We start from the raw sequence: 19,012 nt of genomic DNA, 5'->3' as shown, positions 1-19,012 counted from the left end.
TACCCCAAGTGGTCAGGATGTCAGTCACAGCAAAGAAGAGACTCGCCATTTGTTGCAGGAAGGGGGACACCCACCCCAATCCCCAATCAAGGCCCAAGACTGGGCTCTTAGTCTAATACTCAGAAATGAACTGTCCGAGGAGACACATGTGCTGACAAAGCATGAGATTTTATTGGGACAGGAACCCCAGGTGGAGAGCATTTCAGTTCAGCTCAGTTGCTCAGTCGTGTTTTACTCTCTGCGACCCCATGAATCGCAGCACGCCTGGCCTCCCTGTCCATCACCATCTCCCGGAGTTCACTCAGACTCACGTCCATCGAGTCAGTGATGCCATCCAGCCATCTCATCCTCTGTCGTCCCCTTCTCCTCCTGCCCCCAATCCCTCCCAGCAACAGTCTTTTCCAATGATCAACTCTTCGCATGAGGTGGCCAAAGTACTAGAGTTTCAGCTTTAGCATCATTCCTTCCAAAGAAATCCCAGGGTTGATCTCCGTCAGAATGGACTGATTGGATCTCCTTGCAGTCCAGGGGACTCTCAAGAGTCTTGTCCAACACCACAGTTCAAAAGCATCAATTCTTCGGCGCTCAGCCTCCTTCACATCCAACTCTCACATCCATACATGACCACAGGAAAAACCACAGCCTTGACTAGACGGACCTTAGTCGGCAAAGTAATGTCTCTGCTTTTATTCAAAAGTATATTCATACTGTCTAGGTTGGTCATAACTTTCCTTCCAAGGAGTAAGCGTCTTTTAATTTCATGGCTGCAGTCACCATCTGCAGTGATTTTGGAGCCCAAAAAAATAAGTCTGACACTGTTTCCACTGTTTCCCCATCTATTTCCCATGAAGTGATGGCACCAGATGCCATGACCTTCGTTTTCTGAACGTTGAGCTTTAAGCCAACTTTTTCACTCTCCTCTTTCACTTTCATCAAGAGGCTTTTTAGTTCCTCTTCACTTTCTGCCATAAGGGTGGTGTCATCTGCATATCTGAGGTTATTGATATTTCTCCCGGAAATCTTGATTCTAGCTTGTGTTTCTTCCAGCCCAGAGTTTCTCATGATGTACTCTGCATAGAAGTTAAATGAGCAGGGTGACAATATACAGCCTTGACATACTCCTTTTCCTATTTGGAACCAGTCTGTTGTTCCATGTCCACTTCTAACTGTTGCTTCCTGACCTGCATATAGGTTTCAAGAGGTAGGTTAGGTGGTCTGGTATTCCCATCTCTTTCAGAATTTTCCACAGTTTATTGGGATCCACACAGTCAAAGGCTTTGGCATAGTCAATAAAGCAGAAATAGATGTTTTTCTGGAACTCTCTTGCTTTTTCCATGATCCAGCGGATGTTGGCAATTTGATCTCTGGTTCCTCTGCCTTTTCTAAAACCAGCTTGAACATCAGGGAGTTCACAGTTCATGTATTTTTGAAGCCTGGCTTGGAGAATTTTGAGCATTACTTTACTAGCATGTGAGATGAGTGCAATTGTGCGGTAGTTTGAGCATTCTTTGGCATTGCCTTTCTTTGAGATTGGAATGAAAACTGACCTTTTCCAGTCCTGTGGCCACTGCTGAGTTTTCCACATTTGCTGGCATATTGAGTGCAGCACTTTCACAGCATCATCTTTCAGGATTTGAAACAGCTCAACTGGAATTCCATCACCTCCATTAGCTTTGTTCGTAGTGATGCTTTCTAAGGCCCACTTGACTTCAGAATCCAAGATGTCTGGCTCTAGATGAGTGATCACATCATCATGATTATCTGGGTCATGAAGATCTTTTTTGTACAGTTGTTCTGTGTATTCTTGCCATCTCTTCTTAATATCTTCTGCTTCTGTTAGGTCCATACCATTTCTGTCCTTTATTGAGCCCATCTTTGCATGAAATGTTCCCTTGGTATCTCTAATTTTCTTAAAGAGATCTGTAGTCTTTCCCATCCTGTTGTTTTCCTCTATTTCTTTGCACTGATCGCTGAAGAAGGCTTTCTTATCTCTTATCTCTTCTTGCTATTCTTTGGAACTCTGCATTCAGATGCTTATATTTTTCCTTTTCTCCTTTGCTTTTCACCTCTCTTCTTTTCACAGCTATTTGTAAGGCTTCCCCAGACAGCCATTTTGCTTTTTTGCATTTCTTTTCCATGGGGATGGTCTTGATCCCTGTCTCCTGTACAATGTCACGAACCTCCGTCCATAGTTCATCAGGCACTCTATCTATCAGATCTAGGCCCTTAAATGTATTTCTCACTTCCACTGTATAATCATAAGGGATTTGATTTAGTTCATACCTGAATGGTCTAGCGGTTTTCCCTATTTTCTTCAATTTGAGTCTGAATTTGGTAATAAGGAGTTCATGATCTGAGCACAGTCAGCTCCTGGTCTTGTTTTTGTTGACTGTATAGAGCTTCTCCATCTTTGGCTGCATAGAATATAATCAATCTGATTTTGGTGTTGACCATCTGGTGATGTCCATGTGTAGAGTCTTCTCTTGTGTTGTTGGAAGAGGGTGTTTGCTATGACCAGTGCATTGTCTTGGCAAAACTCTATTAGTCTTTGCCCTGCTTCATTCCGCATTCCAAGGCCAAATTTGCCTGTTACTCCAGGTGTTTCTTGACTTCCTACTTTCGCATTCCAATCCCTTATAATGAAAAGGACATCTTTTGGGGGTATTAGTTCTAAAAGGTCTTGTAGGTCTTCATAGAACCGTTCAACTTCAGGTTCTTCAGCGTTACTGGTTGGGGCATAGACTTGGATAGCTGTGATATTGAATGGTTTGCCTTGGAGATGAACAGAGATCATTCTGTCATTTTTGAGATTGCATCCAAGTACTGCATTTCAGTCTCTTCTGTTGACCATGATGGCTACTCCATTTCTTCTGAGGGATTCCTGCCCACAGTAGTAGATATAACGGTCATCTGAGCTAATTTCACCCATTCCAGTCCATTTTAGTTCGCTAATTCCTAGAATGTCGACGTTCACCCTTGCCATCTCTTGTTTGACCACTTCCAATTTGCCTTGATTCATAGACCTGACATTCCAGGTTCCTATGCAATATTGCTCTTTACAGCATCAGATCTTGCTTCTATCACCAGTCACATCCACAACTGGGTATTGTTTCTGCTTTGGCTCCATCCCTTCATTCTTTCTGGAGTTATTTCTCCACTGCTCTCCAGTAGCATATTGGGCACCTAATGACCTGGGGAGTTCCTCTTTCGGTATCCTATCATTTTGCCTTGGTAGGATACCGAAAGAGGAACTCCCCAGGTCATTAGGTGCCCAATATGCTACTGGAGAGCAGTAGGGTAAGGGAAACCAGGAGAGATGCTCAGCTTGCAGTGTTTTATGGTGATGAGATTAGTTTCCAGGTTGTCTTTGCCCAATCATTCTGACTCAGAGTCCTTCCTGGTGGTGCACGCATTGTTCAGCCAAGACAGATGTCAGCAAGAAGGATTCTGGGAGGTGGTCAGACACGTGGTGCCTCCTTTTGGGAAACTCAGAAGAGTTTCCTAAACTCTTTCAGTTGGTGGTGGCTTATTAGTTCCATACTTACCAGGACCTCCTGTCGTAAAACAACTCATGCACATGGTCACTCGGAGAAGGCAATGGCACCCCACTCCAGTACTCTTGCCTGGAAAATCCCATGAATGGAGGAGGCTGGCAGGCCGCAGTCCATGGGGTCGCTAAGAGTTTGCCATGACCGAGCAACTTCACTTTCCCTTTTCACTTTCATGCATTGGAGAAGGAAATGGCAACCCACTCCAGTGTTCTTGCCTGGAGAATCCCAGGGACGGGGGAGCCTGGTGGGCTGCCGTCTATGGGGTCACACAGAGTCGGACACGACTAAAGTGACTTAGCAGCAGCAGCAGCAGCACAGGGTCACTATGGTGTCTGGCCAAGGTGGGCAGGTTCAGTCAGTGTTCTTCCCCTAACACACCCACACACCCCCCACTCTCTTCCCTGCAACAGAAGGAGAACCTCAAAGGGGGAAACTGAGGGAAAGTGGACAATCATTCCTCTAACTTCCCTCAGCTGCAGTGCCCACACACTCCACTGAAGCACCTCAAATGAGATCACTATGAGGCCTGTTGCAGACTCCCAACAGCACCAAAGATTTCTGTGGCCCAGGAATAGCATAGCCAAGGACCTGGGAACAGGAGGGTGTCTCTTGAGAATACACTCCGTGCCAAAGAAAAGACACCTCTTCTGCTCTTGAAGCAGCACTAGATTGACCCTAGGCTTTGTTGTTACCGGATGCGCTAAACCACCCCCCCCCCCTGCCCCAAGTATTAGTTGCACAGCCACATCCGAGTTTTTGCAATCCCATGAACTGGGGTCCCATCAGGCTCCTCTGGCCGTGGAATTCTCCAGGTAAGAACACTAGAGTGCGTTGTCACTCCCTTTTCCAGGGGAATCTTCCTGACCCAGGGATCAAACCCTGGTCTCCTGCATTGCAGGCAGATTCTTTACCAGCTGAGCCATGAGGGAAATCAAACACCTCAAAGGTAAGTTTTTTGTTTTTTGTTTTTTACTTTACAATATTGTATTGGTTTTGCCATACATTGACATGAATCTGCCATGGGTGTAGATGTTTTCCCCATCCTGAACCCCTTTCCCATCTCCCTCCCCATCCCATCCCTCTGGGTCATCCCAGTGCACCAGCCCTGAGCACCCTGTATCATGCATTTAACCTGGACTGGCAATTCGTTTCACATGTGATAATTTACATGTTTCAATGCCATTCTCCCATATCACTCCGCCCTTGCCCTCTCCCACAGAGTCCAAAAGACTGTTCTATATATCTTTGTCTCTTTTGCTGTCTCACATACAGGGTTATCATTACCATCTTTCTAAATTCCATATATATGTGTTAGGATTGCCATGAGAAATATCAATAACCTCAGATATGCAGATGACACCACCCTTATGGCAGAAAGTGAAGAGGAACTAAAAAGCCTCTTGATGAAAGCCAAAGAGGAGAGTGAAAAAGTTGGCTTAAAGCTCAACATTCAGAAAACGAAGATCATGGCATCTGGTGCCATCACTTCATGGGAAATAGATGGGGAAACAGTGGAAACAGTGTCAGACTTTATTTTTTTGGGCTCCAAAATCACTGCAGATGGTGACTGCAGCCATGAAATCAAAAGACGCTTACTCCTTGGAAGGAAAGTTATGACCAACATAGATAGCATATTGAAAAGCAGAGACATTACTTTGCTGACTAAGGTCCGTCTAGTCAAGGCTGTGGTTTTTCCTGTGGTCATGTATGGATGTGAGAGTTGGATGTGAAGAAGGCTGAGCGCCAAAGAATTGATGCTTTTGAACTGTGATGTTGGAGAAAACCCTTGAGAGTCCCTTGGACTGCGAGATCCAACCAGTCCATCCTAAAGGAGATCAGTCCTGGGTGTTCATTGGAAGGACTGATGCTAAACCTGAAACTCCAATACTTTGGCCAGCTCATGTGAAGAGCTGACTCATTGGAAAAGACCCTAATGCTGGGAGGTATTGGGGGCAGGAGGAGAAGGGGACGACAGAGGATGAAATGGCTGGATGGCATCATCGACTCAATGGACGTGAGTTTGAGTGAACTCTGGGAGTTGGTGATGGACAGGGACGCCTGGCATGCTGTGATTCATGGGGTTGCAAAGAGTCAAACACGACTGAGTAACTGAACTGAACTGAACTGATACTGTATTGGTGTTTTTCTTTCTGGCTTACTTCACTCTGTATAACAGGCTCCAGTTTCATCCACCTTATTAGAACTGATTCAAATGTATTCTTTTTAACGGCTGAGTAATATTCCATTGTGTATATGTACCACAGCTTTTTGCCTGCTCTATGAAATGGGAGCTGGGGACTAAACAGACTAGGTCAATGCAAATAAAGTAATGCACTCGCTCTTGCACACGCTGCTCTCCACTATTTGGGCAGATTCTGGGTCTCAGAGGTCTGAGAGGACCTGCTGCAGATGAAGCAGTTGGAGGAAAGGGCGGTGTCTTCCTTATTCATGCCACTCTGTGTCCCTGCGATGCTGGTGGACTGAATGCTAGGGAGAGGTGGCAGTTCCAATTTTTCAGTTTAAAACTTTATAGGTCGAGCAAAAATACTAAATATAAGAAGCAGAAGGCCGCAACTCCTCCCTAGGACATCTCCAGGGGGTGAAGCAGGCTCTGACTCCAGAGAGCCGCGCCTGCGCACTACGGACTCTGAAGCACAGGCCAACTGAGGGAGGTGGGCGGGGCTGCCCGGCCATCCGGGTTCCCTCACCCCGCCCCCGCTGCATGAATGAGAGGCGCGGCGCCCGCCCCTCCCCCGCTGGGCCCGCCCCTCGCCGGGGCTGTGGCGCGCCGTCTGCCGCTGCCACCTCAGCCGCGCTCGGTCAGCCAGACGCCCGCTGCTTACTGCCCGGAGCTGACGGTCCCAGCACGCTCGCCGCCGCTGCCGGCACGACAGAGTAAGTAAGCAAGCGAGCGTTGGGCCACTGAACGCCGTCGCCCCCTGGTTTGGGGAGTAAGGGACCGGGCAGGTCCGGGTTCGGGATGCTAAGGAGACCGTGGGCCCGCGCCAGCCTCCCCCGCTCACACTCCCGGCGCCTCGGCCGGGATCTGGGACGGGTAGGACAGCGGCCCTGGGCCGGGAGGGGCGCGGAGGAGGGTCCGCGCACGAACAGGAGGGTGAGTCTCGCACAAAGGGAGGCGCGGAGCTGTCACCGAGAGACCACAGAGATAAGGTTCGCGGCGCCCTGTGCGCCCAGCTAGCCCGTGCCCCGCGTCTGGTCCCCGGGCGTGGGAGCTGCTGGGATGTGCCCGGAGCGAGGACGAGGATGGCGAAGACTGCTGCCTCCCTGTTGGCCGTGGGAACGCGCCTTGGGGGGGCGCGGCGTGGCAGTGTTTTCCTGGTCCCCGTCTGCTCCTCCCCTTTCTTTGTGGCGTCTGTCTCATGCCCGTTTGTCACTGGATATAAGCAGTGGTCTGGGATGAGATCTCTTGCCTCGCTTACTCATTAATGAAAGTCAGGTGCTGGCCTCATTTGTGAGTGGGGGGCCGTGTGTGCTTCCACAGGCCAGAGAATTAAGGCCCCTCTTTTGTTTCCAGAGACTTAATGGTTTGTATGTGACCTCTGAAATGAGCGAATCGGAGATCGTTTAAAGGGGTTGAGGAAAAAAAGACATATTCCTTCATCAGATCTTCAGCCAGTTCTGTCTCTGGCATTCCTTCAAACAGTATTTCTTTGTTTCTTGCTGCAAAACCAGTGGGTTTTGTTAACTGAAAATATGTGTCTATATTCTCAATATATGTCTATATTCTCAGTATATCCAGAACACTTGCTTTCCGGGTGTTGGCAAATGGTCATATACTCATGTATATGTACATGAGAATAGTACATATAGAACACTGCTTTTTGTTAATTGGTAATTATGACTGTATATTGATATACGTTGTCTATAGAAATGCTCCAGTATATCTAGGACACTTTTTTCAGCTCCTCAGTACAGGCAGATTTTGTTTCTTCCTGCCTCCCTGTGTTAATAAGAAGGTGGTCCAGCAGGTTCTCCCCGCCTCCTTGCCTTTTTTTCCCCCCGTAATTCTTTGGCAAAGGGTGTTATTGCATATTTCCCTGGCATGCGCCCTTGCTTTGATCTGAATTTTCCTGTCCTCTGTTGTCTGGTTGTGCAGCCCAGCTCAGTGGCACCTCTTACAGGACTATTGGAAAACAGAACACCTTTTTTTTTTTTTTTTTTTTTTGTCCTCATCCCCAGAGAGAGGAGGAAGCTCCGCAGTTTCCCACAGACTTTGGCTCTGTGGGGACTGCCTGCCTGACTTTGTTTTCTTGGTGAAGTTATGAGGAGTCACAGCTGATATGGACCAATTAAAAAGAAGCAGTTATAATAGCACCAGCTATTCCTTGCTGTTTAACTTGGACCTTTTTCTCTCTTAAACTAGATCTTATAAGTTTTAGAAGATAGTTGGTTGCACTTGCTGTTTCTTTTTTGTACCCTTATAATTTTGCAGAGTGACAGGAAATTAGCTAAACTCAGTTGTTGTAGGAAACATACCTCCAAATATTAATATACTTTTGTTATGATCTTTTGATTCAGAATAGCAGCAGTAAAAAAAAAAGTGAGGAGCTAATTAGAGGATATGAATAGTTGAATTGATTCAGTTTTAAGATTCCCTTTAAGGTTATTTTTAATAACATGTATTTTAATTCCTGGTAGTTTTCGGTGCAAAATGAAGTTGAAACTAAGCAGTCTTCCATAGCATCTGTTTATGTATATTTCCCTCTGTTACAAACATTTGCTTTTAATTTGAAAGAGAAATTTTCCATTTGGTTGGAACAGGATCCATTATTCTTGGTAAAAAAAATCTTACCTTATGTTAGCATGATCAAATTCTTTCTTTGTAAAAGTTAAAATTAATAAAAGTTGATTTTTCAGTTTGACATTTTGGTGTTATGATATCAGATTTAAATAAAAATTTTTATGAATTTAACTCAAAATAAGGTAACTCATAAATGAGTGCTTCATTAATTACATTAACTAGTGTCACTAATACTGAAGCAACCCAAATAACTTATGAATTGCCTGCATAAGATTTTTCTCTTTTAGGAAGCCCTTTAAAACAAATCATAAGGGGAAGTCTTAAATAAACAGCATAGTGTAACCGGAATTATCACTGAAATAGGCTTGCATAGTACTACAATATTGGGCAACTTTAATTTTGCAAGCATGACTTGGCTATTGTTTGTACCAACAAAGGAAGCTAAAAACATCCTGGCCTTGTTATTCAGCATTCTGTTAATCGAAATCTTTACCAATCCATAGTTTTGCATTTTTGTAGGATGATGATTGAAGAAAAATTCCAAAGTAGTATCTATATTGCCAAAATAGGTTATATGCTGTTTTATTAATAAATATAATCTTTATATTCATTAGAAATACTAATATTGTTATGTTGCTGCTGCTGCTGCTAAGTCGCTTCAGTCGTGTCCAACTCTGTGCGACCCCATAGACGGCAGCTCACCAGGCTCCCCCGTCCCTGGGATTCTCCAGGCAAGAACACTGGAGTGGGGTGCCATTTCCTTCTCCAATGCATGAAGGTGAAAAGTGAAAGTGAAGTCGCTCAGTCATGTCAGACTCTTAGCGACTCCATGGACTGCAGCCCACCAGGCTCCTCCATCCATGGGATTTTCCAGGCAAGAGTACTGGAGTGGGGTGCCATTGCCTTCTCCGATATGATGACACTTTGTCACCCAAACTGGGATACATTATCCTCCCAGCATTCTGTCAGTAACTGTTTTCTGGGAATTCCCTGGTGGTCCAGTGATTAGGAGTCTGCTTACACTACAGTGGGCACGGATTGATCCCTGGTGGGGGAACTAAGTTCCTATATGCCGTGCAGCCAAATACTAATTGTTTTCTGTTTCAAATGGCAGTTTATTCTAAAATCAGTAATAATCTTATCATAATGTATTATTAGATCGGTGCAAAAGTAATTGCAATTTTGCATTGTTGAAGTTTGCCATTTGATATTGGAATACATTCTTAAATAAATGTGGTTATGTTATACTATAGAAATGATGTAAGAGAAAAAGCAAATTCCAGCGATTTTTTTGGGGGGGAGTTCAAAATGGGTCGTAAAGCAGCAGAGACAACTTGCAGCATCAACAACACATTTGGCCCAGGAACTGCTAACAAATGTACAGTGCAGTAGTGGTTCAAGAAGTTTTGCAAAGGAGACAGAGCCTTGAAGATGAGGAGCACAGTGGCTGGCCATTGGAAGTTGACAACAACCAATTGAGAGCAATCATCAAAGCTCTTACAACTACGTGAGAAGTTGCTCAAGAACTCAATATAAACCGTTCTACAGTCATTCTGCATTTGAAGCAAATTGGAGAGGTGAAAAAGCTCAATAAGTGGGTGCTTCATGAGCTGACTGAAAATCAAAAAAAATCATGTTAAAGTGTAGTCTTCTCTTATCCTATGCAACAACAATGAACCATTTCTCGATCAGATTATAATGTGTAATGAAAAATGGATTTTATATGACAACCAGCTCAGTGGTTGGACCGAGAAGAAACTCCAAAACACTTCCCAAAGCCAGACTTGCACCGCAAAAAAGGTCATAGTCATTGTTTGGTGGTCTGCTGCCTATCTGATCAACTACAGCTTTCTGAATCCCAGCAAAGCCATTACATCTGAGAAGTATGCTCAGCAAATCGGTGAGATGCACTGAAAACTGCAACACCTACAGCTGGCATTGGTCAACAGAATGGGCCCAATTCTCCACAACATCACCTGACCACATGTCACACAACCAAAGCTTCAGAATTTGAATGAATTGGGCTATGAAGTTTTTGCCTCAAACGTCATATTCACCTGACCTCTTGCCAAGTGACTACCACTTCTTCAAGCATCTCAACAACTTTTTCCAGGGAAAATGCTTCCACAACCAGCAGGAAGCAGAAAATGTTTTCCAAAAGTTTATCAAATCCCAAAGCACAGATTTTTACACAACAAGAATAAAAAAACTTATTTCTTGTTGACAAAAATGTGTTGATTGTAATGGTTCCTATTTTGATTAATAAAGATGTATTTGAGCCTAGTTATAATGATTTAAAATTCACAGTCTGAAACCACAACTACTTTTTGCACTAACCTAATAGCAGCTTAAACTATATGAAATTGCCATTTTTTTTTAGATTGAGGAGTTACCAAAAATCAGTGGTTTCATATGGTTCAATTATTTTGAATTCTTAGCAGTTCTTTCTAGCATTTACCTTTATGTTTATTTCATTTTCAATGTTTAAACTGCAATTCCTTGATTTTCTGCCTTTGTATATTATCCACAGAGTTCTAGTTTGGAAGTTGAGTACTTAATTGTTCCACATAACCATCCTTCAACCCCCCCTACCTCATATCTATACTTTACAGTTTCCAGTTAAGTCAGTATTCAGTATTTATATGACTGTGGCAGTATAACTAAATTTACAGATGAACTGTATTGGATATGTATTACCTATTATGTTTCTTTCTTGTACAACTTTATTTCTCCTGAGTTAAATAATTGCCACTTTTGTTTGTTCTTCATTTGCCTAGTTTTCTTTTTACCAGTCACAAATTCTCCTCAAATTTTATGACAGAAATGATCATCTTTCAATATATTCAGATAATCTGTTTCGTTTCTATTTCCTAGCTGTCTTATAGGACCTCCCTTTTTATCTTCTGTGAATTCTCTTTGCCTTCCTCCTATGTTGCATCCTTGATTTCCTGGATCCTGTGTTTTCCTTATTCTTTAGTAGCTTCCTGAGAAAGAACATCTATAAACTCTGAAATTTCTTTCTGAATTCAGAAGTTGCATGTCTGAATGTCTTCATTTACTCTCACACTTGAATGGTGGTTTCACTGGATGTTGAATTCTAGATTGAAAATTAGTGTCTGTCTCTTGAAGGCTTCCATTTGTAATCCCCATTCTCTTTTCCCTCCCACTCTGAAAGACTGTAGGATCTTCTGTTTATCCCTGGTGTTCTGACATTTCATGGTGTTCCTCAAAATGGTGTTTCATGGTGTTCCTTTTTCTTTCCTTTTGCTTGTGAGGCAGATAATATTTCCCCAAATATCTATATGTATGTGCACACAGGCATACATACTATCTCACCTAGTCTGCTATTCTTCATGATGTTGACATGCCTCCATCAAGAGGTGCGATCTTTGTTTCCTCTCCTTGAACCTGTGCAAACAACCTGTGCTTCCCAGGATGTTTTGGGTCTTGAGCCAACATCATTTAGGAATACAGTTGGATGATCAAAAGCAGCCACCTTGAGGGAATGCTTTATTTATTTATTTATTTTACTTTTAAATGAAATCTTCAGTTTACTTTTGACTAGAAATATCAGTTAACACCAGAGAAAATGTCTTTCAGCATTGAAATGTAATCATCTCTGGAATCAACATGAAGACCATCAGTTGCATTTTTTTTTAATCTGCTTTAGGAAGTGATAGAGCCATTTATGACCAAAAAAAAAAAATCTATAAGCTTCATGGTTAAATACGTCATGACTAACTAAGACAAACACATTATTTGCAAGAATTTCTGTGATATGAAGATAGAGGCAAATGGAGTTACATAGACCAGGGCTTGTTTGGACAGTCAGTGACTTAGTGTTTATCTCAGGGATACATATTTTAAAATATTTTTTAGCCCATGAATTTTTTTCTATTTACAGCTGCTTTACTCCTCATTTAGCTTTCTCCAAGGGCTCATATCATATAAGTTGAATATTACTAGAGAACTTCAGATTCAGGACTAAAAATCTGAAGTGGACTACTCTCATCACTGCCCCCAGAAAACTGCCAGATTCTTAATAACTTGTAATTCTTAATTTTTGCCTATATTAATCTCTCCACACTCTTTAACTTCATAAGCAGCCCACCCATCCCCATGGTTATAAGTGGGCTGTATACTTCATTGAGGGTTTAAAAGTTATCAGTTACTTCTCATCCTCTCCTCACCAAATCTATAAATCCACCTTGCTTAGAATCCTTGTTTTCTGTTTTCTTCCTATCAGAGGCCAACTTGCCTCCCCACCTTACTCCCCCTCAGAGCTAGTTAAGAACTTGACTTCTGCTTTTGTGCTCTCTTTCACGTCCTCAACAACTTTCCAAGGCACCATCAATATCAGCATACATACATACTCTGATATTGCCCATCTTTAAAATCAACAAAAAATTAAAACAACTTTCCCCTGCCTTACATCCATTTCTTTCTGTTTACCTTCATGGTTAAATGTCTCAAAAGAGTAGTCTACACCTTTCCTCCCTACCTCCTCTGTACTATGTGTCACTCTCTGAAATTCTGTTGTTGACTGAATTTTTTTGTCTCTTACCCTCCACTGGAAAGTGAGCTCCAGGAAAGCAAGACCTCATCTATCCTGTTTACCACTATGTTCCTAGGACAGCAATTGACACAAGTACCTACTCAGTACATGGGCAAAAAAGGCATAACTGACATACTTAACCTGGTAGAATAGCTCTTTTTAAAAAAATTTCTAACAAGAAAATCAATTTTCATTTTTTTAAAATTATTCTCTACTTTTTGCCACACTTGAAAATTGAAAAATTATGAAGACTGTATTAATGGTTGAATTTTACCTATGTTACATTACATTTTGTTCTTTCCTAAGTATAATTTAAATTGGCAATCTTACACCTGGATTGATTGATCAGTCAGACTGATTGGAGTTGAATTTTAGTTCTTTTCACTTTTTGCCATGTGACCTTGGGCAGCTTAACCTCTCTGTTTCCTCATCTGCAAGGTGGAACTAAGAAAGTACCTACCTCATATGTTGTGTGGATCAAGTGAGATAACATGTAAAATGCTAAACCCAGTACTTGACATGGTGGCTAATACAATGAAAATAGTTACAGTTATTGTTTGTATACTCTTCTCTGGTTTCTAATGTTTGATCTGACTTGGTCACTGTAGTTTTGTATTTTTTCTTTTTTGTCACTGTAGTATTTTTGTTTGAAGTATTTATATCTCCTAGAGTATATTGACTATGAATGTGACTCTCCTGTTTTTAGTTTTGTTGGATTTTTTCTAATTCCTTGCTCCTCTGTTCCCCACATTACCCCCACATAATATTGACAGATTGATTAAATGATCTTCATTGACAGATGAGCACCCCCTAGCACTTCCCAGCAGTTTGGTCACTGAGAAATCATTTTGATAACTTGATGAAATATATTTATTTTAAGCCAAGTTCTGTACTTTGTTTATTTGGCTTGCCCAGAGGTGAGGCTGCTTCTTTGTGTTAATTCATGTTATTTTTCATTCAATTTTCTTATTTATGGTAATGGAACTTTTAAAACACCCAGTATGTCATCAACAGATTTTTTTAAAGTAGTTATAAGATAGTATTCTTTTCACTTACTAGCTAGCTAGGAAGATAAATATATGATATAATACAAAATCCATTTTACAGGCCTCACTGAGGGATAAAGACAGGCTATGTATTAATAGAAGTCCAAAGTAGGGAGATTGTGTCCAGCCAGCCTTAAGGGAGTCTTAAAACTTTTCCACGTGTTAAATTGTCTATACCCCTTATTTTCTGTCTTGATTTTTAATTTTAGAAATTGTTTCTTGAAGTAATTGACTTACCAGTTACTCTGCCTTTTTCTTATCTAGGTAGGCAGTGGAGATGCCTCCAATTATCTGAGCATTTCAGACATTAGAATGTAGTGTTAGATAAATTGGAGATACAAAAAGAATGCCAGATGGTTTGAAAGGAAATGTGAACACTAGTGCAGGCAGTCCTTTGAAAGCCAGCTGACTGAGCTTTATCTGCTCTGAAGGTAGGAATTAGACACTGTACCATACTAGCTGGCCTAGGAACAACTGACCAGTGGCCTTACTTTTGGTTGGGAAAGTCAGCCTAGGCCCTCCACCTGCTGTAAAGACAGTATGACACCAGATAGTTGCTCTGCACCTCCATGGATTTGAGTTGGAACAAACCTGAATGGCAAGGAAAGGAAGCTACTTTTTAGATGGCATTACAAGTAGACCTCATATTACATAGTGATTTTGCTCTGAAAAAGTATAATGCAACTTGAATTTTTATGGATTCAATGCTGTTAGGTGTATTTTGAGTTGCTTACTATTTTAGCAACTATAGAAGTTTGTGGCTTCTGTAGAACATTAATTATACATGTTGTCTTAAAATCATTTTGTCTATTATTTATGTTTTCCTAACTAGACAGGTATTTGTATCAGATACAGTTCTTTTCTAGCAAACTTAATGTTATAATTATTTAATTGAGAACAAAAGAAGTACAAATATGGCACTGCAGGTATAATGAGTAGTTCATTTGATGACAGTGTTTATTGAATTCTCAAAGTTAATAACTTCACCAGTAGTCTATCAGTATGCTTTATGTTATCTTTAATTATTTTTTTTAATTTGGAGTCTGAATGGTGCTGTATTACCTGTTTGTTAAGTTCATCTAGGCAAACCAAAATATTATAAGTTACTTGTACCTCTTTATTGTTCTCTCCTAACTCTGAGCATGAAAAATTTTGCTTGTGGTATAAACTTGAAATATCCAAATAAGCTCTTCATCTTAGACTGAGAGATAAAGTTTGGCAAACATCAAAGTATGAGCCAGTATAATTTATGGAAAATTGGTGAAAACATAAATCAAAAGTGTAGGCTTTCATTCTTTTCCTTTAGTACAAAAGAAATTGCGAAACTTCTTCAGAAGTGTGTTGGAAATTTCATGCTTGACTATAATTAAAAAGATTTTACCTAAATTTATTAATTGTCCTTGAAAGCAGTCCAGAGGAAATTTTGTGGTAGCAAGATTTTTTTTTAATATAATAGAACAGTATATCAATAGCCAGAAGCAATATAGTACCCAGAAATCATCTTTCGCATTAGCTAACCTATAGTAAAAACCTTTCATGTCAGTATCTTTTGGGCTTCCCAGTTGGCTTAGTAGTAAAGAATCCACCTGCCAATGCAGGAGATGTGGGTTCGATCCCTGAGTTGGGAACATTCTCTGGAGCAGGAAATGGCAACCCTCTCCAGTATTCTTGCCTGAAAAATCCTCCTCTTGCAGAGGAGCATGGCAGGCTACAGTCCATGGGATTGCAAAGGAATCGGACACAACTTAGCAACTAGACAACAATGTCAGAATCTACACGCATTTCTTCTTTACTCCTTACAGCATTTCTCAAAGGGTTATTAACGAATGATAAAGCAAAAAGTCAAAGCAGTAAGCTGTTTAGGTTCACATAGTCACCTGGGTCAGGTTTAGAACCCAGGCTTTTATTCTCCAACCCACCACATGTCTCAGTTGATATTGTCAACTTTCATAAGAACACAGATCTTTTCTATTCAGCTGGTATCTTGCTATTCAGGTGGGACTTCCCTGGTGTCTTGGATGGTTAAGAATCTGCCTGCAATGCGGGAGACCTGGGTTGGGAAGATCCCCTGGAGAAGGGAACGGCTACCCACTCCAGTATTCCAGCCTGGAGAATTCCATGGACAGAGGAGCCTGGCAGGTTACAGTCCATGGGGTCGCAAAGAATCAGACACCACTGAGCGACTTTCACTTTCACTTGGTATCCTGCACTGGGACTTTTGGAACAATCAAGGCTAGAGGGTGCACACCAAGTGGCTTATGAGATCTTAGCCCTGACTAGGGATAGAACCCAGGCTATTGCAGTGAAAGTGCCAAGTCCTAACCACTGGACCACCAGGGAATTCCCTGAAAGACTATTGATAAAGGAAATTTAGAGACCTTTGCAGAAAATGGCTGGCAAATAAGGAGAGATTTGGGGAGCGTATATATTTTTTATTTCTTTTGATACTCTTGAAGTAATTATCCATTATAGAACTTTTGCAGTAAATAAAAGTGAGGTAAATAAAAATGATTTGTTAGAATGCAGCAAAGAGGCTGTATAGTTTTCTAGCATTGTTGTAACAAATTACTACAAAATTGACAGCCTGAAACAGTAGAAATTTAGTCTCTCACAGTTTGAAAGGCCAGAAGTCTGAATGAAATCAGAGTGTCAACAGAGTTGCTGCACTCCCTCCAAAAACTAGGAGAGAATCCTTCCTTGCTTCTTCCAACTTTTCGTTGCTCCACACATTCCTTGGTTTTGTCTACATAACTCCATTCTTTGCTTCCATGTCCACATGGTCTTCTTTTTCTTTCTTATAAAGACATTGTCATTGGGTTTAGAGTCCACCTGGATAATCCAAAGCTCGCACAGTTCAGTTCAAAATGCAAACTGTGATTTCTGTTTTCTGTGTTTCAGTTTTCTCTATTTCAATTCACTGCCTCCATCTATTTAGAACTCCAGAATTATATAAACTCCACAGTTTTGAGGAGAGGAAAAAGTTGGATTCCTAAAAAAATTTTCTTAATGCATCCTGTAAAACTTCTTAGTCTTTGCCATGGGTTTTCAGTAGTATAACCTACCTCAGGAATAAAACTTTATATTTCACAGGTGTCAGATTGTCTTAATCTGTTCTGGCTGCTATAACAAAATACCCGCAGAAATTCCTCATCATTCTGAAGGCTCAGAAATCCAAGACCAGCAGTTTCAGTGTCTGGTAAGGGCTCACTTCCTAGTGCATAGATAGTATTTTTCACTGTCTTTTTGCTATGTCTTCCTGTGATGGAAGGGGTGAGGAAGCTATCTAGAGTCTTTTTTTATTGGGGCCTCTTATATAAGGGCATCAATCTGATTCTTGGGGGTGTCACCTTCAACTCTTAATCACTTCCAGATACCATTACATTGGGGATTAGATTTCAGTGTGTGAATTTGTGGAGCAGTGGGGGATATTTGCTTTATAGCACAATTTTTAGCACTAACTGTATGATACAAAGAGAAAATTGATATTTTCCATATAACTCATTCAGTATCTAAATAAGCACTGCAGCGTTAATTTTTTCATTGATCCATTTATTATTGACCTGTACTATTTTTCAGGTTTCTTTGCTAATGAGGTTCTTCTTCTTAATTTTTTTATTATAAGTAACTGTAAATACATTCAGAAATATGTCATTTATCCTTTTTCCTTTTACTTTGTTTGCTGAGGTATTTTAAAGCAAATCCAAGGCATTTTTGTACATACTTCCTGACATACTTCTATATGCATCTTTTTAAAATAAGGATGTTGTCTTACAGAACCAAAATGCTATTCTCGTACCTAATAAAATTAACAGTTACTCCTTGGTATCATCTAATAGCTAGATGCTGTTAAGGTTTGCCTGATTATCTCAAGGATATCTTTTTTCGGAGATGATTTGTTCACACCAGGACTTCAGAGTCCACAGATCATGTTTGGTCATTTTGTGCCTCATGCCTGTTTTGATTTAGGGTAGTTCCTCCTTCCTTTCTCCCCACTTTTTCTTTGTGTGTCATGGACTAGTTATAGGAACCAGGTCAATTGTCTTATGGAATTTCTCATTTTTTGGATTTGATTAAAACAGATTTAAATTTTTTGGCAAGAATGCTTAGGAGATGCTTAATATTACATCACATCCAGAGTCCTGCTGGGGTAGTGGGGTAGTTCTGGCTACCTCACTTCTAGTGATGCTGAGAGACCACACTGATGGTCATGTCAGCATCCTTTGTGGCAAAATAGTAATTTTCTTTTTTTTTAATTTTTATTTATTTATTTATTTTTGGCTACACTGGTCTAAATTGCTGTATGCAGGCATTCTTTAGTTGCAGCCAGTAGGGGCTACCCTCTAGTTGCAGTGCTTGGCCTTATTGTGGTGGCTTCTCTTGTTGCAGAGCACAGGCTCTAGGCAGGAGGGCTTCAGTTGTTGTGGTGCGTGGGCTCAGTTGCTGTGGCTCATGGGTTCTAGAGTGCAGTCTCAGTAGTTATGGCGCAAAGGCTTAGTTGCTCCTTAGTGTATGGGATCCTCCTAGAACAGAGATGGAACCCATGTTCCCTGCATTAACAGTCAGATTCTTAACCGCTGGACCACCAGGGAAATCCCAAAATGGTGATTTTCTTATGCTGTCCTCTCTTCTACATTTATTATCAGGAGTTCTATAAAGAAAGACCTGTGTATCCTCAACTAAGATTGTTTCGGGTTACTCTGAAATACATTTTGTATGAGAGATTGCCAAGTAATCTTACACTGCTAATGTTATTGATAAGAGATAATGAATTTGAATCAGGATAAAAGGAATTGTGTAATCTTTTGTTTTAATAAATATACAATGAACTTCTGAGTACTGTAGTAAAAATGTGATTTTTTTTTTTTTTTTTTTGCTGCTCTGAGTCTTCATTGTCACATGTGGGCTTTGTTGTAGCATGCAGGCTTTCTCTAGCTGTGGCACGTGGGCTTCTTTTGTTGCAGAGCACAGGTTCTGGAGTAAATGGGCTTAGTAGTGGTGGCACACAAGCTTCTCCAGTTGCCATGCAAGGGCTTAGTTGGCCTGCAGCTTGTGAGATCTTAGTTCCCCAACCAGAGATCAAACCCATGCACCCTGCATT

At 41.3% G+C, this 19,012-nt stretch overlaps 1 protein-coding gene across 1 annotated transcript in view; it reads left to right on the top strand.

The window, feature by feature from the left end:
• The first annotated feature begins 6,331 nt into the window (after nt 1-6,331).
• Nucleotides 6,332-19,012, top strand: part of RNF24 (ring finger protein 24) — a 106,655-nt gene continuing 93,974 nt past the window's right edge. Inside the window, exon 1 of the mRNA XM_040247885.1 lies at nt 6,332-6,446. The gene's annotated coding sequence lies outside the window, so the exon portion shown is untranslated. The remainder of the gene's footprint in view (nt 6,447-19,012) is intronic.

The sequence above is a fragment of the Oryx dammah genome, unplaced genomic scaffold, assembly GCF_014754425.2.
Source record: "Oryx dammah isolate SB20612 unplaced genomic scaffold, SCBI_Odam_1.1 HiC_scaffold_10, whole genome shotgun sequence".
In the NCBI taxonomy this organism is placed as follows: domain Eukaryota; kingdom Metazoa; phylum Chordata; class Mammalia; order Artiodactyla; family Bovidae; genus Oryx; species Oryx dammah.
This window is presented reverse-complemented; position numbering and strand designations above follow the sequence as displayed.